The sequence below is a fragment of the Phyllobates terribilis genome, unplaced genomic scaffold, assembly GCF_046119375.1.
Source record: "Phyllobates terribilis strain yellow unplaced genomic scaffold, ASM4611937v1 Scaffold_27__1_contigs__length_16484149, whole genome shotgun sequence".
NCBI lineage: Eukaryota > Metazoa > Chordata > Amphibia > Anura > Dendrobatidae > Phyllobates > Phyllobates terribilis.
In genome coordinates this window covers 13,715,729-13,743,615 of record NW_027362787.1, presented here as the reverse complement: position 1 = coordinate 13,743,615, position 27,887 = coordinate 13,715,729, and the positions used below count along the sequence as shown (strand labels likewise).

The following is a 27,887-nucleotide window of genomic DNA, read 5'->3' as shown; positions in this document are numbered from 1 at the left end:
AGCAAAGCCAAAGAGTCCATCCCAAAATCCGACAAACAAGCAAAATGAACAAAAAACATTGAATTCAATTCTTTCTGATTTTAGAAACTGCATTAAAGAAGGGGTGCACCGGTCCTGGAGATACTGCAATACCAGGTCAATGCGTGGAGTGGACAGAGCAAGCTCTTTTTCCATCTCCCTGTTCTAAAAATCCATTTAATATATGGTCCCCAGATAGGGGACGTATCAGATATTAAACTGATAAGAACAGATACTACACTTGATCTTAGCCAAAAGGCCGAGAAGCGATAACCAGAATTGGTTTCAAACTACGGAGCCACCCAAGGATCCTGAAAAGTCCATTTGTGGAGATGAGCTCCTGGACTCCCGTTAAGAAGACATGTTGTCAACCTCTAGATCCCTTACATGCCTGCACTTTTCGGCTTGCTGCTGCTGCAATCCACGCGTTTTAGATCTGCATAACTCCACCTCTTTAAACACAGCACCTTCACCCCCTGCTGTTCCCACCCGCCTCAACACCGTTGGAAGGGAGGAGAACCAATTAAGGCGGGGGGTGGGGTGGAACGAGCAGCTGTCTACCCTTAGCAGGAGGGCTCCTGATTACATACCTCTCCTGCTGCTGCTGCTGCTGGCTGTCCAGCAGCAGACTGAAGGTGGCTGCTGCTGTGCACAGGTATATAAAGGCTCAGAGCCTATTATGACACGCGCAGCCAGCGTTCCATTGCCACATTCCATCTACTGCAGGCAGGATACCTGGCTGGCTGAATGTCGCTGAGAAGCTCACAGAGACCGCCATAAGCAACAGTTTAACAGAATGCCACAGACTAATCAACCAAACTTTTTGGGTTGGGTTCTCTTTTATAGTCTGCAGGCATTAAATGAAAGAAGTCAGTGTTCCAGCAGAGGGAGACAACGTTTCAGAAAAGGCATTGTAGCAAACCAAAAAAGAAATTTTAAGCGCAGCAGAGTAACCAGCGCACATACCTGTTAGCTCAGGTGAGTTTAAAAGGCTGCTGTTGATAACAAGGGCATTTGCTAAATAGATGGTGTGTGTGCAACAATATACTGAAAGGTCAATTATATTGTGCAGCTTATCTCACCACCTGTAGTTATTTAGGTGAAAGCTCCAAAATGCTTGCCTAATATGTCTGTTTATCCAAAAGGAAGTAAAAAGGGAGAGCTAGAAAGATAGCATTGCATCACATTACATGGCAATGCAATGCACAGTTGCTGAAGTTGAACCAAAATGAGCTTGTAATCTGGCTTCTGCAACTTTGAACATGAAAAATCCAATGAGGAGAAGAAAAGCAAAGCCAAAGAGTCCATCCCAAAATCCGACAAACAAGCAAAATGAACAAAAAACATTGAATTCAATTCTTTCTGATTTTAGAAACTGCATTAAAGAAGGGGTGCACCGGTCCTGGAGATACTGCAATACCAGGTCAATGCGTGGAGTGGACAGAGCAAGCTCTTTTTCCATCTCCCTGTTCTAAAAATCCATTTAATATATGGTCCCCAGATAGGGGACGTATCAGATATTAAACTGATAAGAACAGATACTACACTTGATCTTAGCCAAAAGGCCGAGAAGCGATAACCAGAATTGGTTTCAAACTACGGAGCCACCCAAGGATCCTGAAAAGTCCATTTGTGGAGATGAGCTCCTGGACTCCCGTTAAGAAGACATGTTGTCAACCTCTAGATCCCTTACATGCCTGCACTTTTCGGCTTGCTGCTGCTGCAATCCACGCGTTTTAGATCTGCATAACTCCACCTCTTTAAACACAGCACCTTCACCCCCTGCTGTTCCCACCCGCCTCAACACCGTTGGAAGGGAGGAGAACCAATTAAGGCGGGGGGTGGGGTGGAACGAGCAGCTGTCTACCCTTAGCAGGAGGGCTCCTGATTACATACCTCTCCTGCTGCTGCTGCTGGCTGTCCAGCAGCAGACTGAAGGTGGCTGCTGCTGTGCACAGGTATATAAAGGCTCAGAGCCTATTATGACACGCGCAGCCAGCGTTCCATTGCCACATTCCATCTACTGCAGGCAGGATACCTGGCTGGCTGAATGTCGCTGAGAAGCTCACAGAGACCGCCATAAGCAACAGTTTAACAGAATGCCACAGACTAATCAACCAAACTTTTTGGGTTGGGTTCTCTTTTATAGTCTGCAGGCATTAAATGAAAGAAGTCAGTGTTCCAGCAGAGGGAGACAACGTTTCAGAAAAGGCATTGTAGCAAACCAAAAAAGAAATTTTAAGCGCAGCAGAGTAACCAGCGCACATACCTGTTAGCTCAGGTGAGTTTAAAAGGCTGCTGTTGATAACAAGGGCATTTGCTAAATAGATGGTGTGTGTGCAACAATATACTGAAAGGTCAATTATATTGTGCAGCTTATCTCACCACCTGTAGTTATTTAGGTGAAAGCTCCAAAATGCTTGCCTAATATGTCTGTTTATCCAAAAGGAAGTAAAAAGGGAGAGCTAGAAAGATAGCATTGCATCACATTACATGGCAATGCAATGCACAGTTGCTGAAGTTGAACCAAAATGAGCTTGTAATCTGGCTTCTGCAACTTTGAACATGAAAAATCCAATGAGGAGAAGAAAAGCAAAGCCAAAGAGTCCATCCCAAAATCCGACAAACAAGCAAAATGAACAAAAAACATTGAATTCAATTCTTTCTGATTTTAGAAACTGCATTAAAGAAGGGGTGCACCGGTCCTGGAGATACTGCAATACCAGGTCAATGCGTGGAGTGGACAGAGCAAGCTCTTTTTCCATCTCCCTGTTCTAAAAATCCATTTAATATATGGTCCCCAGATAGGGGACGTATCAGATATTAAACTGATAAGAACAGATACTACACTTGATCTTAGCCAAAAGGCCGAGAAGCGATAACCAGAATTGGTTTCAAACTACGGAGCCACCCAAGGATCCTGAAAAGTCCATTTGTGGAGATGAGCTCCTGGACTCCCGTTAAGAAGACATGTTGTCAACCTCTAGATCCCTTACATGCCTGCACTTTTCGGCTTGCTGCTGCTGCAATCCACGCGTTTTAGATCTGCATAACTCCACCTCTTTAAACACAGCACCTTCACCCCCTGCTGTTCCCACCCGCCTCAACACCGTTGGAAGGGAGGAGAACCAATTAAGGCGGGGGGTGGGGTGGAACGAGCAGCTGTCTACCCTTAGCAGGAGGGCTCCTGATTACATACCTCTCCTGCTGCTGCTGCTGCTGGCTGTCCAGCAGCAGACTGAAGGTGGCTGCTGCTGTGCACAGGTATATAAAGGCTCAGAGCCTATTATGACACGCGCAGCCAGCGTTCCATTGCCACATTCCATCTACTGCAGGCAGGATACCTGGCTGGCTGAATGTCGCTGAGAAGCTCACAGAGACCGCCATAAGCAACAGTTTAACAGAATGCCACAGACTAATCAACCAAACTTTTTGGGTTGGGTTCTCTTTTATAGTCTGCAGGCATTAAATGAAAGAAGTCAGTGTTCCAGCAGAGGGAGACAACGTTTCAGAAAAGGCATTGTAGCAAACCAAAAAAGAAATTTTAAGCGCAGCAGAGTAACCAGCGCACATACCTGTTAGCTCAGGTGAGTTTAAAAGGCTGCTGTTGATAACAAGGGCATTTGCTAAATAGATGGTGTGTGTGCAACAATATACTGAAAGGTCAATTATATTGTGCAGCTTATCTCACCACCTGTAGTTATTTAGGTGAAAGCTCCAAAATGCTTGCCTAATATGTCTGTTTATCCAAAAGGAAGTAAAAAGGGAGAGCTAGAAAGATAGCATTGCATCACATTACATGGCAATGCAATGCACAGTTGCTGAAGTTGAACCAAAATGAGCTTGTAATCTGGCTTCTGCAACTTTGAACATGAAAAATCCAATGAGGAGAAGAAAAGCAAAGCCAAAGAGTCCATCCCAAAATCCGACAAACAAGCAAAATGAACAAAAAACATTGAATTCAATTCTTTCTGATTTTAGAAACTGCATTAAAGAAGGGGTGCACCAGTCCTGGAGATACTGCAATACCAGGTCAATGCGTGGAGTGGACAGAGCAAGCTCTTTTTCCATCTCCCTGTTCTAAAAATCCATTTAATATATGGTCCCCAGATAGGGGACGTATCAGATATTAAACTGATAAGAACAGATACTACACTTGATCTTAGCCAAAAGGCCGAGAAGCGATAACCAGAATTGGTTTCAAACTACGGAGCCACCCAAGGATCCTGAAAAGTCCATTTGTGGAGATGAGCTCCTGGACTCCCGTTAAGAAGACATGTTGTCAACCTCTAGATCCCTTACATGCCTGCACTTTTCGGCTTGCTGCTGCTGCAATCCACGCGTTTTAGATCTGCATAACTCCACCTCTTTAAACACAGCACCTTCACCCCCTGCTGTTCCCACCCGCCTCAACACCGTTGGAAGGGAGGAGAACCAATTAAGGCGGGGGGTGGGGTGGAACGAGCAGCTGTCTACCCTTAGCAGGAGGGCTCCTGATTACATACCTCTCCTGCTGCTGCTGCTGCTGGCTGTCCAGCAGCAGACTGAAGGTGGCTGCTGCTGTGCACAGGTATATAAAGGCTCAGAGCCTATTATGATACGCGCAGCCAGCGTTCCATTGCCACATTCCATCTACTGCAGGCAGGATACCTGGCTGGCTGAATGTCGCTGAGAAGCTCACAGAGACCGCCATAAGCAACAGTTTAACAGAATGCCACAGACTAATCAACCAAACTTTTTGGGTTGGGTTCTCTTTTATAGTCTGCAGGCATTAAATGAAAGAAGTCAGTGTTCCAGCAGAGGGAGACAACGTTTCAGAAAAGGCATTGTAGCAAACCAAAAAAGAAATTTTAAGCGCAGCAGAGTAACCAGCGCACATACCTGTTAGCTCAGGTGAGTTTAAAAGGCTGCTGTTGATAACAAGGGCATTTGCTAAATAGATGGTGTGTGTGCAACAATATACTGAAAGGTCAATTATATTGTGCAGCTTATCTCACCACCTGTAGTTATTTAGGTGAAAGCTCCAAAATGCTTGCCTAATATGTCTGTTTATCCAAAAGGAAGTAAAAAGGGAGAGCTAGAAAGATAGCATTGCATCAGATTACATGGCAATGCAATGCACAGTTGCTGAAGTTGAACCAAAATGAGCTTGTAATCTGGCTTCTGCAACTTTGAACATGAAAAATCCAATGAGGAGAAGAAAAGCAAAGCCAAAGAGTCCATCCCAAAATCCGACAAACAAGCAAAATGAACAAAAAACATTGAATTCAATTCTTTCTGATTTTAGAAACTGCATTAAAGAAGGGGTGCACCGGTCCTGGAGATACTGCAATACCAGGTCAATGCGTGGAGTGGACAGAGCAAGCTCTTTTTCCATCTCCCTGTTCTAAAAATCCATTTAATATATGGTCCCCAGATAGGGGACGTATCAGATATTAAACTGATAAGAACAGATACTACACTTGATCTTAGCCAAAAGGCCGAGAAGCGATAACCAGAATTGGTTTCAAACTACGGAGCCACCCAAGGATCCTGAAAAGTCCATTTGTGGAGATGAGCTCCTGGACTCCCGTTAAGAAGACATGTTGTCAACCTCTAGATCCCTTACATGCCTGCACTTTTCAGCTTGCTGCTGCTGCAATCCACGCGTTTTAGATCTGCATAACTCCACCTCTTTAAACACAGCACCTTCACCCCCTGCTGTTCCCACCCGCCTCAACACCGTTGGAAGGGAGGAGAACCAATTAAGGCGGGGGGTGGGGTGGAACGAGCAGCTGTCTACCCTTAGCAGGAGGGCTCCTGATTACATACCTCTCCTGCTGCTGCTGCTGCTGGCTGTCCAGCAGCAGACTGAAGGTGGCTGCTGCTGTGCACAGGTATATAAAGGCTCAGAGCCTATTATGACACGCGCAGCCAGCGTTCCATTGCCACATTCCATCTACTGCAGGCAGGATACCTGGCTGGCTGAATGTCGCTGAGAAGCTCACAGAGACCGCCATAAGCAACAGTTTAACAGAATGCCACAGACTAATCAACCAAACTTTTTGGGTTGGGTTCTCTTTTATAGTCTGCAGGCATTAAATGAAAGAAGTCAGTGTTCCAGCAGAAGGAGACAACGTTTCAGAAAAGGCATTGTAGCAAACCAAAAAAGAAATTTTAAGCGCAGCAGAGTAACCAGCGCACATACCTGTTAGCTCAGGTGAGTTTAAAAGGCTGCTGTTGATAACAAGGGCATTTGCTAAATAGATGGTGTGTGTGCAACAATATACTGAAAGGTCAATTATATTGTGCAGCTTATCTCACCACCTGTAGTTATTTAGGTGAAAGCTCCAAAATGCTTGCCTAATATGTCTGTTTATCCAAAAGGAAGTAAAAAGGGAGAGCTAGAAAGATAGCATTGCATCACATTACATGGCAATGCAATGCACAGTTGCTGAAGTTGAACCAAAATGAGCTTGTAATCTGGCTTCTGCAACTTTGAACATGAAAAATCCAATGAGGAGAAGAAAAGCAAAGCCAAAGAGTCCATCCCAAAATCCGACAAACAAGCAAAATGAACAAAAAACATTGAATTCAATTCTTTCTGATTTTAGAAACTGCATTAAAGAAGGGGTGCACCGGTCCTGGAGATACTGCAATACCAGGTCAATGCGTGGAGTGGACAGAGCAAGCTCTTTTTCCATCTCCCTGTTCTAAAAATCCATTTAATATATGGTCCCCAGATAGGGGACGTATCAGATATTAAACTGATAAGAACAGATACTACACTTGATCTTAGCCAAAAGGCCGAGAAGCGATAACCAGAATTGGTTTCAAACTACGGAGCCACCCAAGGATCCTGAAAAGTCCATTTGTGGAGATGAGCTCCTGGACTCCCGTTAAGAAGACATGTTGTCAACCTCTAGATCCCTTACATGCCTGCACTTTTCGGCTTGCTGCTGCTGCAATCCACGCGTTTTAGATCTGCATAACTCCACCTCTTTAAACACAGCACCTTCACCCCCTGCTGTTCCCACCCGCCTCAACACCGTTGGAAGGGAGGAGAACCAATTAAGGCGGGGGGTGGGGTGGAACGAGCAGCTGTCTACCCTTAGCAGGAGGGCTCCTGATTACATACCTCTCCTGCTGCTGCTGCTGCTGGCTGTCCAGCAGCAGACTGAAGGTGGCTGCTGCTGTGCACAGGTATATAAAGGCTCAGAGCCTATTATGACACGCGCAGCCAGCGTTCCATTGCCACATTCCATCTACTGCAGGCAGGATACCTGGCTGGCTGAATGTCGCTGAGAAGCTCACAGAGACCGCCATAAGCAACAGTTTAACAGAATGCCACAGACTAATCAACCAAACTTTTTGGGTTGGGTTCTCTTTTATAGTCTGCAGGCATTAAATGAAAGAAGTCAGTGTTCCAGCAGAAGGAGACAACGTTTCAGAAAAGGCATTGTAGCAAACCAAAAAAGAAATTTTAAGCGCAGCAGAGTAACCAGCGCACATACCTGTTAGCTCAGGTGAGTTTAAAAGGCTGCTGTTGATAACAAGGGCATTTGCTAAATAGATGGTGTGTGTGCAACAATATACTGAAAGGTCAATTATATTGTGCAGCTTATCTCACCACCTGTAGTTATTTAGGTGAAAGCTCCAAAATGCTTGCCTAATATGTCTGTTTATCCAAAAGGAAGTAAAAAGGGAGAGCTAGAAAGATAGCATTGCATCACATTACATGGCAATGCAATGCACAGTTGCTGAAGTTGAACCAAAATGAGCTTGTAATCTGGCTTCTGCAACTTTGAACATGAAAAATCCAATGAGGAGAAGAAAAGCAAAGCCAAAGAGTCCATCCCAAAATCCGACAAACAAGCAAAATGAACAAAAAACATTGAATTCAATTCTTTCTGATTTTAGAAACTGCATTAAAGAAGGGGTGCACCGGTCCTGGAGATACTGCAATACCAGGTCAATGCGTGGAGTGGACAGAGCAAGCTCTTTTTCCATCTCCCTGTTCTAAAAATCCATTTAATATATGGTCCCCAGATAGGGGACGTATCAGATATTAAACTGATAAGAACAGATACTACACTTGATCTTAGCCAAAAGGCCGAGAAGCGATAACCAGAATTGGTTTCAAACTACGGAGCCACCCAAGGATCCTGAAAAGTCCATTTGTGGAGATGAGCTCCTGGACTCCCGTTAAGAAGACATGTTGTCAACCTCTAGATCCCTTACATGCCTGCACTTTTCGGCTTGCTGCTGCTGCAATCCACGCGTTTTAGATCTGCATAACTCCACCTCTTTAAACACAGCACCTTCACCCCCTGCTGTTCCCACCCGCCTCAACACCGTTGGAAGGGAGGAGAACCAATTAAGGCGGGGGGTGGGGTGGAACGAGCAGCTGTCTACCCTTAGCAGGAGGGCTCCTGATTACATACCTCTCCTGCTGCTGCTGCTGCTGGCTGTCCAGCAGCAGACTGAAGGTGGCTGCTGCTGTGCACAGGTATATAAAGGCTCAGAGCCTATTATGACACGCGCAGCCAGCGTTCCATTGCCACATTCCATCTACTGCAGGCAGGATACCTGGCTGGCTGAATGTCGCTGAGAAGCTCACAGAGACCGCCATAAGCAACAGTTTAACAGAATGCCACAGACTAATCAACCAAACTTTTTGGGTTGGGTTCTCTTTTATAGTCTGCAGGCATTAAATGAAAGAAGTCAGTGTTCCAGCAGAAGGAGACAACGTTTCAGAAAAGGCATTGCAGCAAACCAAAAAAGAAATTTTAAGCGCAGCAGAGTAACCAGCGCACATACCTGTTAGCTCAGGTGAGTTTAAAAGGCTGCTGTTGATAACAAGGGCATTTGCTAAATAGATGGTGTGTGTGCAACAATATACTGAAAGGTCAATTATATTGTGCAGCTTATCTCACCACCTGTAGTTATTTAGGTGAAAGCTCCAAAATGCTTGCCTAATATGTCTGTTTATCCAAAAGGAAGTAAAAAGGGAGAGCTAGAAAGATAGCATTGCATCACATTACATGGCAATGCAATGCACAGTTGCTGAAGTTGAACCAAAATGAGCTTGTAATCTGGCTTCTGCAACTTTGAACATGAAAAATCCAATGAGGAGAAGAAAAGCAAAGCCAAAGAGTCCATCCCAAAATCCGACAAACAAGCAAAATGAACAAAAAACATTGAATTCAATTCTTTCTGATTTTAGAAACTGCATTAAAGAAGGGGTGCACCGGTCCTGGAGATACTGCAATACCAGGTCAATGCGTGGAGTGGACAGAGCAAGCTCTTTTTCCATCTCCCTGTTCTAAAAATCCATTTAATATATGGTCCCCAGATAGGGGACGTATCAGATATTAAACTGATAAGAACAGATACTACACTTGATCTTAGCCAAAAGGCCGAGAAGCGATAACCAGAATTGGTTTCAAACTACGGAGCCACCCAAGGATCCTGAAAAGTCCATTTGTGGAGATGAGCTCCTGGACTCCCGTTAAGAAGACATGTTGTCAACCTCTAGATCCCTTACATGCCTGCACTTTTCGGCTTGCTGCTGCTGCAATCCACGCGTTTTAGATCTGCATAACTCCACCTCTTTAAACACAGCACCTTCACCCCCTGCTGTTCCCACCCGCCTCAACACCGTTGGAAGGGAGGAGAACCAATTAAGGCGGGGGGTGGGGTGGAACGAGCAGCTGTCTACCCTTAGCAGGAGGGCTCCTGATTACATACCTCTCCTGCTGCTGCTGCTGCTGGCTGTCCAGCAGCAGACTGAAGGTGGCTGCTGCTGTGCACAGGTATATAAAGGCTCAGAGCCTATTATGACACGCGCAGCCAGCGTTCCATTGCCACATTCCATCTACTGCAGGCAGGATACCTGGCTGGCTGAATGTCGCTGAGAAGCTCACAGAGACCGCCATAAGCAACAGTTTAACAGAATGCCACAGACTAATCAACCAAACTTTTTGGGTTGGGTTCTCTTTTATAGTCTGCAGGCATTAAATGAAAGAAGTCAGTGTTCCAGCAGAAGGAGACAACGTTTCAGAAAAGGCATTGTAGCAAACCAAAAAAGAAATTTTAAGCGCAGCAGAGTAACCAGCGCACATACCTGTTAGCTCAGGTGAGTTTAAAAGGCTGCTGTTGATAACAAGGGCATTTGCTAAATAGATGGTGTGTGTGCAACAATATACTGAAAGGTCAATTATATTGTGCAGCTTATCTCACCACCTGTAGTTATTTAGGTGAAAGCTCCAAAATGCTTGCCTAATATGTCTGTTTATCCAAAAGGAAGTAAAAAGGGAGAGCTAGAAAGATAGCATTGCATCACATTACATGGCAATGCAATGCACAGTTGCTGAAGTTGAACCAAAATGAGCTTGTAATCTGGCTTCTGCAACTTTGAACATGAAAAATCCAATGAGGAGAAGAAAAGCAAAGCCAAAGAGTCCATCCCAAAATCCGACAAACAAGCAAAATGAACAAAAAACATTGAATTCAATTCTTTCTGATTTTAGAAACTGCATTAAAGAAGGGGTGCACCGGTCCTGGAGATACTGCAATACCAGGTCAATGCGTGGAGTGGACAGAGCAAGCTCTTTTTCCATCTCCCTGTTCTAAAAATCCATTTAATATATGGTCCCCAGATAGGGGACGTATCAGATATTAAACTGATAAGAACAGATACTACACTTGATCTTAGCCAAAAGGCCGAGAAGCGATAACCAGAATTGGTTTCAAACTACGGAGCCACCCAAGGATCCTGAAAAGTCCATTTGTGGAGATGAGCTCCTGGACTCCCGTTAAGAAGACATGTTGTCAACCTCTAGATCCCTTACATGCCTGCACTTTTCGGCTTGCTGCTGCTGCAATCCACGCGTTTTAGATCTGCATAACTCCACCTCTTTAAACACAGCACCTTCACCCCCTGCTGTTCCCACCCGCCTCAACACCGTTGGAAGGGAGGAGAACCAATTAAGGCGGGGGGTGGGGTGGAACGAGCAGCTGTCTACCCTTAGCAGGAGGGCTCCTGATTACATACCTCTCCTGCTGCTGCTGCTGCTGGCTGTCCAGCAGCAGACTGAAGGTGGCTGCTGCTGTGCACAGGTATATAAAGGCTCAGAGCCTATTATGACACGCGCAGCCAGCGTTCCATTGCCACATTCCATCTACTGCAGGCAGGATACCTGGCTGGCTGAATGTCGCTGAGAAGCTCACAGAGACCGCCATAAGCAACAGTTTAACAGAATGCCACAGACTAATCAACCAAACTTTTTGGGTTGGGTTCTCTTTTATAGTCTGCAGGCATTAAATGAAAGAAGTCAGTGTTCCAGCAGAAGGAGACAACGTTTCAGAAAAGGCATTGCAGCAAACCAAAAAAGAAATTTTAAGCGCAGCAGAGTAACCAGCGCACATACCTGTTAGCTCAGGTGAGTTTAAAAGGCTGCTGTTGATAACAAGGGCATTTGCTAAATAGATGGTGTGTGTGCAACAATATACTGAAAGGTCAATTATATTGTGCAGCTTATCTCACCACCTGTAGTTATTTAGGTGAAAGCTCCAAAATGCTTGCCTAATATGTCTGTTTATCCAAAAGGAAGTAAAAAGGGAGAGCTAGAAAGATAGCATTGCATCACATTACATGGCAATGCAATGCACAGTTGCTGAAGTTGAACCAAAATGAGCTTGTAATCAGGCTTCTGCAACTTTGAACATGAAAAATCCAATGAGGAGAAGAAAAGCAAAGCCAAAGAGTCCATCCCAAAATCCGACAAACAAGCAAAATGAACAAAAAACATTGAATTCAATTCTTTCTGATTTTAGAAACTGCATTAAAGAAGGGGTGCACCGGTCCTGGAGATACTGCAATACCAGGTCAATGCGTGGAGTGGACAGAGCAAGCTCTTTTTCCATCTCCCTGTTCTAAAAATCCATTTAATATATGGTCCCCAGATAGGGGACGTATCAGATATTAAACTGATAAGAACAGATACTACACTTGATCTTAGCCAAAAGGCCGAGAAGCGATAACCAGAATTGGTTTCAAACTACGGAGCCACCCAAGGATCCTGAAAAGTCCATTTGTGGAGATGAGCTCCTGGACTCCCGTTAAGAAGACATGTTGTCAACCTCTAGATCCCTTACATGCCTGCACTTTTCGGCTTGCTGCTGCTGCAATCCACGCGTTTTAGATCTGCATAACTCCACCTCTTTAAACACAGCACCTTCACCCCCTGCTGTTCCCACCCGCCTCAACACCGTTGGAAGGGAGGAGAACCAATTAAGGCGGGGGGTGGGGTGGAACGAGCAGCTGTCTACCCTTAGCAGGAGGGCTCCTGATTACATACCTCTCCTGCTGCTGCTGCTGCTGGCTGTCCAGCAGCAGACTGAAGGTGGCTGCTGCTGTGCACAGGTATATAAAGGCTCAGAGCCTATTATGACACGCGCAGCCAGCGTTCCATTGCCACATTCCATCTACTGCAGGCAGGATACCTGGCTGGCTGAATGTCGCTGAGAAGCTCACAGAGACCGCCATAAGCAACAGTTTAACAGAATGCCACAGACTAATCAACCAAACTTTTTGGGTTGGGTTCTCTTTTATAGTCTGCAGGCATTAAATGAAAGAAGTCAGTGTTCCAGCAGAAGGAGTCAACGTTTCAGAAAAGGCATTGTAGCAAACCAAAAAAGAAATTTTAAGCGCAGCAGAGTAACCAGCGAACATACCTGTTAGCTCAGGTGAGTTTAAAAGGCTGCTGTTGATAACAAGGGCATTTGCTAAATAGATGGTGTGTGTGCAACAATATACTGAAAGGTCAATTATATTGTGCAGCTTATCTCACCACCTGTAGTTATTTAGGTGAAAGCTCCAAAATGCTTGCCTAATATGTCTGTTTATCCAAAAGGAAGTAAAAAGGGAGAGCTAGAAAGATAGCATTGCATCACATTACATGGCAATGCAATGCACAGTTGCTGAAGTTGAACCAAAATGAGCTTGTAATCTGGCTTCTGCAACTTTGAACATGAAAAATCCAATGAGGAGAAGAAAAGCAAAGCCAAAGAGTCCATCCCAAAATCCGACAAACAAGCAAAATGAACAAAAAACATTGAATTCAATTCTTTCTGATTTTAGAAACTGCATTAAAGAAGGGGTGCACCGGTCCTGGAGATACTGCAATACCAGGTCAATGCGTGGAGTGGACAGAGCAAGCTCTTTTTCCATCTCCCTGTTCTAAAAATCCAATTAATATATGGTCCCCAGATAGGGGACGTATCAGATATTAAACTGATAAGAACAGATACTACACTTGATCTTAGCCAAAAGGCCGAGAAGCGATAACCAGAATTGGTTTCAAACTACGGAGCCACCCAAGGATCCTGAAAAGTCCATTTGTGGAGATGAGCTCCTGGACTCCCGTTAAGAAGACATGTTGTCAACCTCTAGATCCCTTACATGCCTGCACTTTTCGGCTTGCTGCTGCTGCAATCCACGCGTTTTAGATCTGCATAACTCCACCTCTTTAAACACAGCACCTTCACCCCCTGCTGTTCCCACCCGCCTCAACACCGTTGGAAGGGAGGAGAACCAATTAAGGCGGGGGGTGGGGTGGAACGAGCAGCTGTCTACCCTTAGCAGGAGGGCTCCTGATTACATACCTCTCCTGCTGCTGCTGCTGCTGGCTGTCCAGCAGCAGACTGAAGGTGGCTGCTGCTGTGCACAGGTATATAAAGGCTCAGAGCCTATTATGACACGCGCAGCCAGCGTTCCATTGCCACATTCCATCTACTGCAGGCAGGATACCTGGCTGGCTGAATGTCGCTGAGAAGCTCACAGAGACCGCCATAAGCAACAGTTTAACAGAATGCCACAGACTAATCAACCAAACTTTTTGGGTTGGGTTCTCTTTTATAGTCTGCAGGCATTAAATGAAAGAAGTCAGTGTTCCAGCAGAAGGAGACAACGTTTCAGAAAAGGCATTGTAGCAAACCAAAAAAGAAATTTTAAGCGCAGCAGAGTAACCAGCGCACATACCTGTTAGCTCAGGTGAGTTTAAAAGGCTGCTGTTGATAACAAGGGCATTTGCTAAATAGATGGTGTGTGTGCAACAATATACTGAAAGGTCAATTATATTGTGCAGCTTATCTCACCACCTGTAGTTATTTAGGTGAAAGCTCCAAAATGCTTGCCTAATATGTCTGTTTATCCAAAAGGAAGTAAAAAGGGAGAGCTAGAAAGATAGCATTGCATCACATTACATGGCAATGCAATGCACAGTTGCTGAAGTTGAACCAAAATGAGCTTGTAATCTGGCTTCTGCAACTTTGAACATGAAAAATCCAATGAGGAGAAGAAAAGCAAAGCCAAAGAGTCCATCCTAAAATCCGACAAACAAGCAAAATGAACAAAAAACATTGAATTCAATTCTTTCTGATTTTAGAAACTGCATTAAAGAAGGGGTGCACCGGTCCTGGAGATACTGCAATACCAGGTCAATGCGTGGAGTGGACAGAGCAAGCTCTTTTTCCATCTCCCTGTTCTAAAAATCCATCTAATATATGGTCCCCAGATAGGGGACGTATCAGATATTAAACTGATAAGAACAGATACTACACTTGATCTTAGCCAAAAGGCCGAGAAGCGATAACCAGAATTGGTTTCAAACTACGGAGCCACCCAAGGATCCTGAAAAGTCCATTTGTGGAGATGAGCTCCTGGACTCCCGTTAAGAAGACATGTTGTCAACCTCTAGATCCCTTACATGCCTGCACTTTTCGGCTTGCTGCTGCTGCAATCCACGCGTTTTAGATCTGCATAACTCCACCTCTTTAAACACAGCACCTTCACCCCCTGCTGTTCCCACCCACCTCAACACCGTTGGAAGGGAGGAGAACCAATTAAGGCGGGGGGTGGGGTGGAACGAGCAGCTGTCTACCCTTAGCAGGAGGGCTCCTGATTACATACCTCTCCTGCTGCTGCTGCTGCTGGCTGTCCAGCAGCAGACTGAAGGTGGCTGCTGCTGTGCACAGGTATATAAAGGCTCAGAGCCTATTATGACACGCGCAGCCAGCGTTCCATTGCCACATTCCATCTACTGCAGGCAGGATACCTGGCTGGCTGAATGTCGCTGAGAAGCTCACAGAGACCGCCATAAGCAACAGTTTAACAGAATGCCACAGACTAATCAACCAAACTTTTTGGGTTGGGTTCTCTTTTATAGTCTGCAGGCATTAAATGAAAGAAGTCAGTGTTCCAGCAGAAGGAGACAACGTTTCAGAAAAGGCATTGTAGCAAACCAAAAAAGAAATTTTAAGCGCAGCAGAGTAACCAGCGCACATACCTGTTAGCTCAGGTGAGTTTAAAAGGCTGCTGTTGATAACAAGGGCATTTGCTAAATAGATGGTGTGTGTGCAACAATATACTGAAAGGTCAATTATATTGTGCAGCTTATCTCACCACCTGTAGTTATTTAGGTGAAAGCTCCAAAATGCTTGCCTAATATGTCTGTTTATCCAAAAGGAAGTAAAAAGGGAGAGCTAGAAAGATAGCATTGCATCACATTACATGGCAATGCAATGCACAGTTGCTGAAGTTGAACCAAAATGAGCTTGTAATCTGGCTTCTGCAACTTTGAACATGAAAAATCCAATGAGGAGAAGAAAAGCAAAGCCAAAGAGTCCATCCCAAAATCCGACAAACAAGCAAAATGAACAAAAAACATTGAATTCAATTCTTTCTGATTTTAGAAACTGCATTAAAGAAGGGGTGCACCGGTCCTGGAGATACTGCAATACCAGGTCAATGCGTGGAGTGGACAGAGCAAGCTCTTTTTCCATCTCCCTGTTCTAAAAATCCATTTAATATATGGTCCCCAGATAGGGGACGTATCAGATATTAAACTGATAAGAACAGATACTACACTTGATCTTAGCCAAAAGGCCGAGAAGCGATAACCAGAATTGGTTTCAAACTACGGAGCCACCCAAGGATCCTGAAAAGTCCATTTGTGGAGATGAGCTCCTGGACTCCCGTTAAGAAGACATGTTGTCAACCTCTAGATCCCTTACATGCCTGCACTTTTCGGCTTGCTGCTGCTGCAATCCACGCGTTTTAGATCTGCATAACTCCACCTCTTTAAACACAGCACCTTCACCCCCTGCTGTTCCCACCCGCCTCAACACCGTTGGAAGGGAGGAGAACCAATTAAGGCGGGGGGTGGGGTGGAACGAGCAGCTGTCTACCCTTAGCAGGAGGGCTCCTGATTACATACCTCTCCTGCTGCTGCTGCTGCTGCTGGCTGTCCAGCAGCAGACTGAAGGTGGCTGCTGCTGTGCACAGGTATATAAAGGCTCAGAGCCTATTATGACACGCGCAGCCAGCGTTCCATTGCCACATTCCATCTACTGCAGGCAGGATACCTGGCTGGCTGAATGTCGCTGAGAAGCTCACAGAGACCGCCATAAGCAACAGTTTAACAGAATGCCACAGACTAATCAACCAAACTTTTTGGGTTGGGTTCTCTTTTATAGTCTGCAGGCATTAAATGAAAGAAGTCAGTGTTCCAGCAGAAGGAGACAACGTTTCAGAAAAGGCATTGTAGCAAACCAAAAAAGAAATTTTAAGCGCAGCAGAGTAACCAGCGCACATACCTGTTAGCTCAGGTGAGTTTAAAAGGCTGCTGTTGATAACAAGGGCATTTGCTAAATAGATGGTGTGTGTGCAACAATATACTGAAAGGTCAATTATATTGTGCAGCTTATCTCACCACCTGTAGTTATTTAGGTGAAAGCTCCAAAATGCTTGCCTAATATGTCTGTTTATCCAAAAGGAAGTAAAAAGGGAGAGCTAGAAAGATAGCATTGCATCACATTACATGGCAATGCAATGCACAGTTGCTGAAGTTGAACCAAAATGAGCTTGTAATCTGGCTTCTGCAACTTTGAACATGAAAAATCCAATGAGGAGAAGAAAAGCAAAGCCAAAGAGTCCATCCCAAAATCCGACAAACAAGCAAAATGAACAAAAAACATTGAATTCAATTCTTTCTGATTTTAGAAACTGCATTAAAGAAGGGGTGCACCGGTCCTGGAGATACTGCAATACCAGGTCAATGCGTGGAGTGGACAGAGCAAGCTCTTTTTCCATCTCCCTGTTCTAAAAATCCATTTAATATATGGTCCCCAGATAGGGGACGTATCAGATATTAAACTGATAAGAACAGATACTACACTTGATCTTAGCCAAAAGGCCGAGAAGCGATAACCAGAATTGGTTTCAAACTACGGAGCCACCCAAGGATCCTGAAAAGTCCATTTGTGGAGATGAGCTCCTGGACTCCCGTTAAGAAGACATGTTGTCAACCTCTAGATCCCTTACATCCCTGCACTTTTCGGCTTGCTGCTGCTGCAATCCACGCGTTTTAGATCTGCATAACTCCACCTCTTTAAACACAGCACCTTCACCCCTTGCTGTTCCCACCCGCCTCAACACCGTTGGAAGGGAGGAGAACCAATTAAGGCGGGGGGTGGGGTGGAACGAGCAGCTGTCTACCCTTAGCAGGAGGGCTCCTGATTACATACCTCTCCTGCTGCTGCTGCTGCTGGCTGTCCAGCAGCAGACTGAAGGTGGCTGCTGCTGTGCACAGGTATATAAAGGCTCAGAGCCTATTATGACACGCGCAGCCAGCGTTCCATTGCCACATTCCATCTACTGCAGGCAGGATACCTGGCTGGCTGAATGTCGCTGAGAAGCTCACAGAGACCGCCATAAGCAACAGTTTAAGAGAATGCCACAGACTAATCAACCAAACTTTTTGGGTTGGGTTCTCTTTTATAGTCTGCAGGCATTAAATGAAAGAAGTCAGTGTTCCAGCAGAAGGAGACAACGTTTCAGAAAAGGCATTGTAGCAAACCAAAAAATAAATTTTAAGCGCAGCAGAGTAACCAGCGCACATACCTGTTAGCTCAGGTGAGTTTAAAAGGCTGCTGTTGATAACAAGGGCATTTGCTAAATAGATGGTGTGTGTGCAACAATATACTGAAAGGTCAATTATATTGTGCAGCTTATCTCACCACCTGTAGTTATTTAGGTGAAAGCTCCAAAATGCTTGCCTAATATGTCTGTTTATCCAAAAGGAAGTAAAAAGGGAGAGCTAGAAAGATAGCATTGCATCACATTACATGGCAATGCAATGCACAGTTGCTGAAGTTGAACCAAAATGAGCTTGTAATCTGGCTTCTGCAACTTTGAACATGAAAAATCCAATGAGGAGAAGAAAAGCAAAGCCAAAGAGTCCATCCCAAAATCCGACAAACAAGCAAAATGAACAAAAAACATTGAATTCAATTCTTTCTGATTTTAGAAACTGCATTAAAGAAGGGGTGCACCGGTCCTGGAGATACTGCAATACCAGGTCAATGCGTGGAGTGGACAGAGCAAGCTCTTTTTCCATCTCCCTGTTCTAAAAATCCATTTAATATATGGTCCCCAGATAGGGGACGTATCAGATATTAAACTGATAAGAACAGATACTACACTTGATCTTAGCCAAAAGGCCGAGAAGCGATAACCAGAATTGGTTTCAAACTACGGAGCCACCCAAGGATCCTGAAAAGTCCATTTGTGGAGATGAGCTCCTGGACTCCCGTTAAGAAGACATGTTGTCAACCTCTAGATCCCTTACATGCCTGCACTTTTCGGCTTGCTGCTGCTGCAATCCACGCGTTTTAGATCTGCATAACTCCACCTCTTTAAACACAGCACCTTCACCCCCTGCTGTTCCCACCCGCCTCAACACCGTTGGAAGGGAGGAGAACCAATTAAGGCGGGGGGTGGGGTGGAACGAGCAGCTGTCTACCCTTAGCAGAAGGGCTCCTGATTACATACCTCTCCTGCTGCTGCTGCTGCTGGCTGTCCAGCAGCAGACTGAAGGTGGCTGCTGCTGTGCACAGGTATATAAAGGCTCAGAGCCTATTATGACACGCGCAGCCAGCGTTCCATTGCCACATTCCATCTACTGCAGGCAGGATACCTGGCTGGCTGAATGTCGCTGAGAAGCTCACAGAGACCGCCATAAGCAACAGTTTAACAGAATGCCACAGACTAATCAACCAAACTTTTTGGGTTGGGTTCTCTTTTATAGTCTGCAGGCATTAAATGAAAGAAGTCAGTGTTCCAGCAGAAGGAGACAACGTTTCAGAAAAGGCATTGTAGCAAACCAAAAAAGAAATATTAAGCGCAGCAGAGTAACCAGCGCACATACCTGTTAGCTCAGGTGAGTTTAAAAGGCTGCTGTTGATAACAAGGGCATTTGCTAAATAGATGGTGTGTGTGCAACAATATACTGAAAGGTCAATTATATTGTGCAGCTTATCTCACCACCTGTAGTTATTTAGGTGAAAGCTCCAAAATGCTTGCCTAATATGTCTGTTTATCCAAAAGGAAGTAAAAAGGGAGAGCTAGAAAGATAGCATTGCATCACATTACATGGCAATGCAATGCACAGTTGCTGAAGTTGAACCAAAATGAGCTTGTAATCTGGCTTCTGCAACTTTGAACATGAAAAATCCAATGAGGAGAAGAAAAGCAAAGCCAAAGAGTCCATCCCAAAATCCGACAAACAAGCAAAATGAACAAAAAACATTGAATTCAATTCTTTCTGATTTTAGAAACTGCATTAAAGAAGGGGTGCACCGGTCCTGGAGATACTGCAATACCAGGTCAATGCGTGGAGTGGACAGAGCAAGCTCTTTTTCCATCTCCCTGTTCTAAAAATCCATTTAATATATGGTCCCCAGATAGGGGACGTATCAGATATTAAACTGATAAGAACAGATACTACACTTGATCTTAGCCAAAAGGCCGAGAAGCGATAACCAGAATTGGTTTCAAACTACGGAGCCACCCAAGGATCCTGAAAAGTCCATTTGTGGAGATGAGCTCCTGGACTCCCGTTAAGAAGACATGTTGTCAACCTCTAGATCCCTTACATGCCTGCACTTTTCGGCTTGCTGCTGCTGCAATCCACGCGTTTTAGATCTGCATAACTCCACCTCTTTAAACACAGCACCTTCACCCCCTGCTGTTCCCACCCGCCTCAACACCGTTGGAAGGGAGGAGAACCAATTAAGGCGGGGGGTGGGGTGGAACGAGCAGCTGTCTACCCTTAGCAGGAGGGCTCCTGATTACATACCTCTCCTGCTGCTGCTGCTGCTGGCTGTCCAGCAGCAGACTGAAGGTGGCTGCTGCTGTGCACAGGTATATAAAGGCTCAGAGCCTATTATGACACGCGCAGCCAGCGTTCCATTGCCACATTCCATCTACTGCAGGCAGGATACCTGGCTGGCTGAATGTCGCTGAGAAGCTCACAGAGACCGCCATAAGCAACAGTTTAACAGAATGCCACAGACTAATCAACCAAACTTTTTGGGTTGGGTTCTCTTTTATAGTCTGCAGGCATTAAATGAAAGAAGTCAGTGTTCCAGCAGAAGGAGACAACGTTTCAGAAAAGGCATTGTAGCAAACCAAAAAAGAAATTTTAAGCGCAGCAGAGTAACCAGCGCACATACCTGTTAGCTCAGGTGAGTTTAAAAGGCTGCTGTTGATAACAAGGGCATTTGCTAAATAGATGGTGTGTGTGCAACAATATACTGAAAGGTCAATTATATTGTGCAGCTTATCTCACCACCTGTAGTTATTTAGGTGAAAGCTCCAAAATGCTTGCCTAATATGTCTGTTTATCCAAAAGGAAGTAAAAAGGGAGAGCTAGAAAGATAGCATTGCATCACATTACATGGCAATGCAATGCACAGTTGCTGAAGTTGAACCAAAATGAGCTTGTAATCTGGCTTCTGCAACTTTGAACATGAAAAATCCAATGAGGAGAAGAAAAGCAAAGCCAAAGAGTCCATCCCAAAATCCGACAAACAAGCAAAATGAACAAAAAACATTGAATTCAATTCTTTCTGATTTTAGAAACTGCATTAAAGAAGGGGTGCACCGGTCCTGGAGATACTGCAATACCAGGTCAATGCGTGGAGTGGACAGAGCAAGCTCTTTTTCCATCTCCCTGTTCTAAAAATCCATTTAATATATGGTCCCCAGATAGGGGACGTATCAGATATTAAACTGATAAGAACAGATTTTTTTTTTTTTTTTTTGAAAGCCCGAATTCGTGTACAAAACCCCAGTGCGCTTAAAAAAGTGACAAGTGCCACAAAAAAAAGTGCACTAGGATGCTGGTCTTCTTGAAACCCTCTCCAAAAGGAGAAGGGTCCCCCAAACCATTCCCCGTCCCTCCGAGCCAGAAGGCCACAGCGAGGAACAGGGACAAATAGCCACCTCCAGCCGGAGCCAGAGGCGACCCAATCTTACCCCCAATACCTGCCCGAGTTCTCACCCGAGCAAGGCACTGGGAGCCAAAGACTGTGCTCCCCTCCCGGAAGAGGGGAGCCAACAACGCTCTCCTCCCGAAAGAGGAGAGCCAGTGGGGTTCAGGGGGGAGCGGAACCTGATGGCCACACACTCCCCCCCTAGACCTGCCAAGAGAGGAACCCGTAAGGGAACCGCATCCCGACAAAATCCTAGTAAGGACATGGACACACGTGAAAAAGTGGACACACAGTGACAAAAAAAAATTAAATAAATAGTGAAGGTTTCACAGTATAATACTGCCCGGACCTTCGACCGGGAATTGAAAAATTCCCCATCCTAAGGCCAGAAGGCCCGGAATAAGGGTGTGTGTGAAGAAAGAAATATTGAAGTGCTAGTGCAAATGTGCCATAAACTCAAGTGGGGTTCCCAATCCCAGTGAGTTAAGGCACCCCAGGGTCACCACTCCTGGGGCACTTCACACTTCGGGCTTTCGATCTTCCCCGGCCCAATGGCGTCGATCCTGGGGGGCCATGCTTTCCACCAGATGACTATATTAGCCACCTGGCGTACTAACAAGCGCCTAAACCCCAGTGTGCATAATGTATCAATCTACTAGGGCGGCCAACATCCAAAACCGCCTTTTCGAAAGATACTACACTTGATCTTAGCCAAAAGGCCGAGAAGCGATAACCAGAATTGGTTTCAAACTACGGAGCCACCCAAGGATCCTGAAAAGTCCATTTGTGGAGATGAGCTCCTGGACTCCCGTTAAGAAGACATGTTGTCAACCTCTAGATCCCTTACATGCCTGCACTTTTCGGCTTGCTGCTGCTGCAATCCACGCGTTTTAGATCTGCATAACTCCACCTCTTTAAACACAGCACCTTCACCCCCTGCTGTTCCCACCCGCCTCAACACCGTTGGAAGGGAGGAGAACCAATTAAGGCGGGGGGGTGGGGTGGAACGAGCAGCTGTCTACCCTTAGCAGGAGGGCTCCTGATTACATACCTCTCCTGCTGCTGCTGCTGCTGGCTGTCCAGCAGCAGACTGAAGGTGGCTGCTGCTGTGCACAGGTATATAAAGGCTCAGAGCCTATTATGACACGCGCAGCCAGCGTTCCATTGCCACATTCCATCTACTGCAGGCAGTATACCTGGCTGGCTGAATGTCGCTGAGAAGCTCACAGAGACCGCCATAAGCAACAGTTTAACAGAATGCCACAGACTAATCAACCAAACTTTTTGGGTTGGGTTCTCTTTTATAGTCTGCAGGCATTAAATGAAAGAAGTCAGTGTTCCAGCAGAAGGAGACAACGTTTCAGAAAAGGCATTGTAGCAAACCAAAAAAGAAATTTTAAGCGCAGCAGAGTAACCAGCGCACATACCTGTTAGCTCAGGTGAGTTTAAAAGGCTGCTGTTGATAACAAGGGCATTTGCTAAATAGATGGTGTGTGTGCAACAATATACTGAAAGGTCAATTATATTGTGCAGCTTATCTCACCACCTGTAGTTATTTAGGTGAAAGCTCCAAAATGCTTGCCTAATATGTCTGTTTATCCAAAAGGAAGTAAAAAGGGAGAGCTAGAAAGATAGCATTGCATCACATTACATGGCAATGCAATGCACAGTTGCTGAAGTTGAACCAAAATGAGCTTGTAATCTGGCTTCTGCAACTTTGAACATGAAAAATCCAATGAGGAGAAGAAAAGCAAAGCCAAAGAGTCCATCCCAAAATCCGACAAACAAGCAAAATGAACAAAAAACATTGAATTCAATTCTTTCTGATTTTAGAAACTGCATTAAAGAAGGGGTGCACCGGTCCTGGAGATACTGCAATACCAGGTCAATGCGTGGAGTGGACAGAGCAAGCTCTTTTTCCATCTCCCTGTTCTAAAAATCCATTTAATATATGGTCCCCAGATAGGGGACGTATCAGATATTAAACTGATAAGAACAGATACTACACTTGATCTTAGCCAAAAGGCCGAGAAGCGATAACCAGAATTGGTTTCAAACTACGGAGCCACCCAAGGATCCTGAAAAGTCCATTTGTGGAGATGAGCTCCTGGACTCCCGTTAAGAAGACATGTTGTCAACCTCTAGATCCCTTACATGCCTGCACTTTTCGGCTTGCTGCTGCTGCAATCCACGCGTTTTAGATCTGCATAACTCCACCTCTTTAAACACAGCACCTTCACCCCCTGCTGTTCCCACCCGCCTCAACACCGTTGGAAGGGAGGAGAACCAATTAAGGCGGGGGGTGGGGTGGAACGAGCAGCTGTCTACCCTTAGCAGAAGGGCTCCTGATTACATACCTCTCCTGCTGCTGCTGCTGCTGGCTGTCCAGCAGCAGACTGAAGGTGGCTGCTGCTGTGCACAGGTATATAAAGGCTCAGAGCCTATTATGACACGCGCAGCCAGCGTTCCATTGCCACATTCCATCTACTGCAGGCAGGATACCTGGCTGGCTGAATGTCGCTGAGAAGCTCACAGAGACCGCCATAAGCAACAGTTTAACAGAATGCCACAGACTAATCAACCAAACTTTTTGGGTTGGGTTCTCTTTTATAGTCTGCAGGCATTAAATGAAAGAAGTCAGTGTTCCAGCAGAAGGAGACAACGTTTCAGAAAAGGCATTGTAGCAAACCAAAAAAGAAATTTTTAGCGCAGCAGAGTAACCAGCGCACATACCTGTTAGCTCAGGTGAGTTTAAAAGGCTGCTGTTGATAACAAGGGCATTTGCTAAATAGATGGTGTGTGTGCAACAATATACTGAAAGGTCAATTATATTGTGCAGCTTATCTCACCACCTGTAGTTATTTAGGTGAAAGCTCCAAAATGCTTGCCTAATATGTCTGTTTATCCAAAAGGAAGTAAAAAGGGAGAGCTAGAAAGATAGCATTGCATCACATTACATGGCAATGCAATGCACAGTTGCTGAAGTTGAACCAAAATGAGCTTGTAATCTGGCTTCTGCAACTTTGAACATGAAAAATCCAATGAGGAGAAGAAAAGCAAAGCCAAAGAGTCCATCCCAAAATCCGACAAACAAGCAAAATGAACAAAAAACATTGAATTCAATTCTTTCTGATTTTAGAAACTGCATTAAAGAAGGGGTGCACCGGTCCTGGAGATACTGCAATACCAGGTCAATGCGTGGAGTGGACAGAGCAAGCTCTTTTTCCATCTCCCTGTTCTAAAAATCCATTTAATATATGGTCCCCAGATAGGGGACGTATCAGATATTAAACTGATAAGAACAGATACTACACTTGATCTTAGCCAAAAGGCCGAGAAGCGATAACCAGAATTGGTTTCAAACTACGGAGCCACCCAAGGATCCTGAAAAGTCCATTTGTGGAGATGAGCTCCTGGACTCCCGTTAAGAAGACATGTTGTCAACCTCTAGATCCCTTACATGCCTGCACTTTTCGGCTTGCTGCTGCTGCAATCCACGCGTTTTAGATCTGCATAACTCCACCTCTTTAAACACAGCACCTTCACCCCCTGCTGTTCCCACCCGCCTCAACACCGTTGGAAGGGAGGAGAACCAATTAAGGCGGGGGGTGGGGTGGAACGAGCAGCTGTCTACCCTTAGCAGGAGGGCTCCTGATTACATACCTCTCCTGCTGCTGCTGCTGCTGGCTGTCCAGCAGCAGACTGAAGGTGGCTGCTGCTGTGCACAGGTATATAAAGGCTCAGAGCCTATTATGACACGCGCAGCCAGCGTTCCATTGCCACATTCCATCTACTGCAGGCAGGATACCTGGCTGGCTGAATGTCGCTGAGAAGCTCACAGAGACCGCCATAAGCAACAGTTTAACAGAATGCCACAGACTAATCAACCAAACTTTTTGGGTTGGGTTCTCTTTTATAGTCTGCAGGCATTAAATGAAAGAAGTCAGTGTTCCAGCAGAAGGAGACAACGTTTCAGAAAAGGCATTGTAGCAAACCAAAAAAGAAATTTTAAGCGCAGCAGAGTAACCAGCGCACATACCTGTTAGCTCAGGTGAGTTTAAAAGGCTGCTGTTGATAACAAGGGCATTTGCTAAATAGATGGTGTGTGTGCAACAATATACTGAAAGGTCAATTATATTGTGCAGCTTATCTCACCACCTGTAGTTATTTAGGTGAAAGCTCCAAAATGCTTGCCTAATATGTCTGTTTATCCAAAAGGAAGTAAAAAGGGAGAGCTAGAAAGATAGCATTGCATCACATTACATGGCAATGCAATGCACAGTTGCTGAAGTTGAACCAAAATGAGCTTGTAATCTGGCTTCTGCAACTTTGAACATGAAAAATCCAATGAGGAGAAGAAAAGCAAAGCCAAAGAGTCCATCCCAAAATCCGACAAACAAGCAAAATGAACAAAAAACATTGAATTCAATTCTTTCTGATTTTAGAAACTGCATTAAAGAAGGGGTGCACCGGTCCTGGAGATACTGCAATACCAGGTCAATGCGTGGAGTGGACAGAGCAAGCTCTTTTTCCATCTCCCTGTTCTAAAAATCCATTTAATATATGGTCCCCAGATAGGGGACGTATCAGATATTAAACTGATAAGAACAGATTTTTTTTTTTTTTTTTTGAAAGCCCGAATTCGTGTACAAAACCCCAGTGCGCTTAAAAAAGTGACAAGTGCCACAAAAAAAAGTGCACTAGGATGCTGGTCTTCTTGAAACCCTCTCCAAAAGGAGAAGGGTCCCCCAAACCATTCCCCGTCCCTCCGAGCCAGAAGGCCACAGCGAGGAACAGGGACAAATAGCCACCTCCAGCCGGAGCCAGAGGCGACCCAATCTTACCCCCAATACCTGCCCGAGTTCTCACCCGAGCAAGGCACTGGGAGCCAAAGACTGTGCTCCCCTCCCGGAAGAGGGGAGCCAACAACGCTCTCCTCCCGAAAGAGGAGAGCCAGTGGGGTTCAGGGGGGAGCGGAACCTGATGGCCACACACTCCCCCCCTAGACCTGCCAAGAGAGGAACCCGTAAGGGAACCGCATCCCGACAAAATCCTAGTAAGGACGTGGACACACGTGAAAAAGTGGACACACAGTGACAAAAAAAAATTAAATAAATAGTGAAGGTTTCACAGTATAATACTGCCCGGACCTTCGACCGGGAATTGAAAAATTCCCCATCCTAAGGCCAGAAGGCCCGGAATAAGGGTGTGTGTGAAGAAAGAAATATTGAAGTGCTAGTGCAAATGTGCCATAAACTCAAGTGGGGTTCCCAATCCCAGTGAGTTAAGGCACCCCAGGGTCACCACTCCTGGGGCACTTCACACTTCGGGCTTTCGATCTTCCCCGGCCCAATGGCGTCGATCCTGGGGGGCCATGCTTTCCACCAGATGACTATATTAGCCACCTGGCGTACTAACAAGCGCCTAAACCCCAGTGTGCATAATGTATCAATCTACTAGGGCGGCCAACATCCAAAACCGCCTTTTCGAAAGATACTACACTTGATCTTAGCCAAAAGGCCGAGAAGCGATAACCAGAATTGGTTTCAAACTACGGAGCCACCCAAGGATCCTGAAAAGTCCATTTGTGGAGATGAGCTCCTGGACTCCCGTTAAGAAGACATGTTGTCAACCTCTAGATCCCTTACATGCCTGCACTTTTCGGCTTGCTGCTGCTGCAATCCACGCGTTTTAGATCTGCATAACTCCACCTCTTTAAACACAGCACCTTCACCCCCTGCTGTTCCCACCCGCCTCAACACCGTTGGAAGGGAGGAGAACCAATTAAGGCGGGGGGGTGGGGTGGAACGAGCAGCTGTCTACCCTTAGCAGGAGGGCTCCTGATTACATACCTCTCCTGCTGCTGCTGCTGCTGGCTGTCCAGCAGCAGACTGAAGGTGGCTGCTGCTGTGCACAGGTATATAAAGGCTCAGAGCCTATTATGACACGCGCAGCCAGCGTTCCATTGCCACATTCCATCTACTGCAGGCAGTATACCTGGCTGGCTGAATGTCGCTGAGAAGCTCACAGAGACCGCCATAAGCAACAGTTTAACAGAATGCCACAGACTAATCAACCAAACTTTTTGGGTTGGGTTCTCTTTTATAGTCTGCAGGCATTAAATGAAAGAAGTCAGTGTTCCAGCAGAAGGAGACAACGTTTCAGAAAAGGCATTGTAGCTAACCAAAAAAGAAATTTTAAGCGCAGCAGAGTAACCATCGCACATACCTGTTAGCTCAGGTGAGTTTAAAAGGCTGCTGTTGATAACAAGGGCATTTGCTAAATAGATGGTGTGTGTGCAACAATATACTGAAAGGTCAATTATATTGTGCAGCTTATCTCACCACCTGTAGTTATTTAGGTGAAAGCTCCAAAATGCTTGCCTAATATGTCTGGTTATCCAAAAGGAAGTAAAAAGGGAGAGCTAGAAAGATAGCATTGCATCACATTACATGGCAATGCAATGCACAGTTGCTGAAGTTGAACCAAAATGAGCTTGTAATCTGGCTTCTGCAACTTTGAACATGAAAAATCCAATGAGGAGAAGAAAA

General features: G+C 45.4%; 20 non-coding genes and 2 pseudogenes across 20 annotated transcripts; all 22 read right to left on the bottom strand.

Annotated features, from left to right (window-relative positions):
• Positions 1-98: 98 nt before the first annotated feature.
• LOC141177211 (U2 spliceosomal RNA) lies at positions 99-289 on the bottom strand. The gene has a single exon (XR_012253827.1). It is a non-coding gene; the product is annotated as a U2 spliceosomal RNA (small nuclear RNA).
• Positions 290-1,404: 1,115 nt separating this feature from the next.
• LOC141177210 (U2 spliceosomal RNA) lies at positions 1,405-1,595 on the bottom strand. The gene has a single exon (XR_012253826.1). It is a non-coding gene; the product is annotated as a U2 spliceosomal RNA (small nuclear RNA).
• Positions 1,596-2,707: 1,112 nt separating this feature from the next.
• Positions 2,708-2,898, bottom strand: LOC141177209 (U2 spliceosomal RNA). Its single transcript, XR_012253825.1, has one exon. It is a non-coding gene; the product is annotated as a U2 spliceosomal RNA (small nuclear RNA).
• Positions 2,899-4,013: 1,115 nt separating this feature from the next.
• On the bottom strand, positions 4,014-4,204 carry LOC141177399 (U2 spliceosomal RNA). Its single transcript, XR_012253997.1, has one exon. It is a non-coding gene; the product is annotated as a U2 spliceosomal RNA (small nuclear RNA).
• Positions 4,205-5,319: 1,115 nt separating this feature from the next.
• On the bottom strand, positions 5,320-5,510 carry LOC141177208 (U2 spliceosomal RNA). Its single transcript, XR_012253824.1, has one exon. It is a non-coding gene; the product is annotated as a U2 spliceosomal RNA (small nuclear RNA).
• A 1,115-nt stretch (positions 5,511-6,625) lies between these two features.
• LOC141177207 (U2 spliceosomal RNA) lies at positions 6,626-6,816 on the bottom strand. The gene has a single exon (XR_012253823.1). It is a non-coding gene; the product is annotated as a U2 spliceosomal RNA (small nuclear RNA).
• A 1,115-nt stretch (positions 6,817-7,931) lies between these two features.
• LOC141177206 (U2 spliceosomal RNA) lies at positions 7,932-8,122 on the bottom strand. The gene has a single exon (XR_012253822.1). It is a non-coding gene; the product is annotated as a U2 spliceosomal RNA (small nuclear RNA).
• A 1,115-nt stretch (positions 8,123-9,237) lies between these two features.
• On the bottom strand, positions 9,238-9,428 carry LOC141177205 (U2 spliceosomal RNA). The gene has a single exon (XR_012253821.1). It is a non-coding gene; the product is annotated as a U2 spliceosomal RNA (small nuclear RNA).
• Positions 9,429-10,543: 1,115 nt separating this feature from the next.
• LOC141177204 (U2 spliceosomal RNA) lies at positions 10,544-10,734 on the bottom strand. The gene has a single exon (XR_012253820.1). It is a non-coding gene; the product is annotated as a U2 spliceosomal RNA (small nuclear RNA).
• Positions 10,735-11,849: 1,115 nt separating this feature from the next.
• Positions 11,850-12,040, bottom strand: LOC141177202 (U2 spliceosomal RNA). Its single transcript, XR_012253819.1, has one exon. It is a non-coding gene; the product is annotated as a U2 spliceosomal RNA (small nuclear RNA).
• A 1,115-nt stretch (positions 12,041-13,155) lies between these two features.
• Positions 13,156-13,346, bottom strand: LOC141177353 (U2 spliceosomal RNA). The gene has a single exon (XR_012253955.1). It is a non-coding gene; the product is annotated as a U2 spliceosomal RNA (small nuclear RNA).
• Positions 13,347-14,461: 1,115 nt separating this feature from the next.
• On the bottom strand, positions 14,462-14,652 carry LOC141177420 (U2 spliceosomal RNA). Its single transcript, XR_012254016.1, has one exon. It is a non-coding gene; the product is annotated as a U2 spliceosomal RNA (small nuclear RNA).
• Positions 14,653-15,767: 1,115 nt separating this feature from the next.
• Positions 15,768-15,958, bottom strand: LOC141177200 (U2 spliceosomal RNA). Its single transcript, XR_012253817.1, has one exon. It is a non-coding gene; the product is annotated as a U2 spliceosomal RNA (small nuclear RNA).
• A 1,118-nt stretch (positions 15,959-17,076) lies between these two features.
• LOC141177199 (U2 spliceosomal RNA) lies at positions 17,077-17,267 on the bottom strand. Its single transcript, XR_012253816.1, has one exon. It is a non-coding gene; the product is annotated as a U2 spliceosomal RNA (small nuclear RNA).
• A 1,115-nt stretch (positions 17,268-18,382) lies between these two features.
• LOC141177198 (U2 spliceosomal RNA) lies at positions 18,383-18,573 on the bottom strand. Its single transcript, XR_012253815.1, has one exon. It is a non-coding gene; the product is annotated as a U2 spliceosomal RNA (small nuclear RNA).
• Positions 18,574-19,688: 1,115 nt separating this feature from the next.
• Positions 19,689-19,879, bottom strand: LOC141177197 (U2 spliceosomal RNA). The gene has a single exon (XR_012253814.1). It is a non-coding gene; the product is annotated as a U2 spliceosomal RNA (small nuclear RNA).
• A 1,115-nt stretch (positions 19,880-20,994) lies between these two features.
• LOC141177905 (U2 spliceosomal RNA) lies at positions 20,995-21,176 on the bottom strand. Its single transcript, XR_012254425.1, has one exon. It is a non-coding gene; the product is annotated as a U2 spliceosomal RNA (small nuclear RNA).
• Positions 21,177-21,975: 799 nt separating this feature from the next.
• Positions 21,976-22,067, bottom strand: LOC141178170 (U2 spliceosomal RNA; annotated as a pseudogene).
• A 1,116-nt stretch (positions 22,068-23,183) lies between these two features.
• LOC141177196 (U2 spliceosomal RNA) lies at positions 23,184-23,374 on the bottom strand. The gene has a single exon (XR_012253813.1). It is a non-coding gene; the product is annotated as a U2 spliceosomal RNA (small nuclear RNA).
• Positions 23,375-24,489: 1,115 nt separating this feature from the next.
• On the bottom strand, positions 24,490-24,680 carry LOC141177195 (U2 spliceosomal RNA). The gene has a single exon (XR_012253812.1). It is a non-coding gene; the product is annotated as a U2 spliceosomal RNA (small nuclear RNA).
• Positions 24,681-25,795: 1,115 nt separating this feature from the next.
• LOC141177904 (U2 spliceosomal RNA) lies at positions 25,796-25,977 on the bottom strand. Its single transcript, XR_012254424.1, has one exon. It is a non-coding gene; the product is annotated as a U2 spliceosomal RNA (small nuclear RNA).
• Positions 25,978-26,776: 799 nt separating this feature from the next.
• On the bottom strand, positions 26,777-26,868 carry LOC141178169 (U2 spliceosomal RNA; annotated as a pseudogene).
• Positions 26,869-27,887: the final 1,019 nt, after the last annotated feature.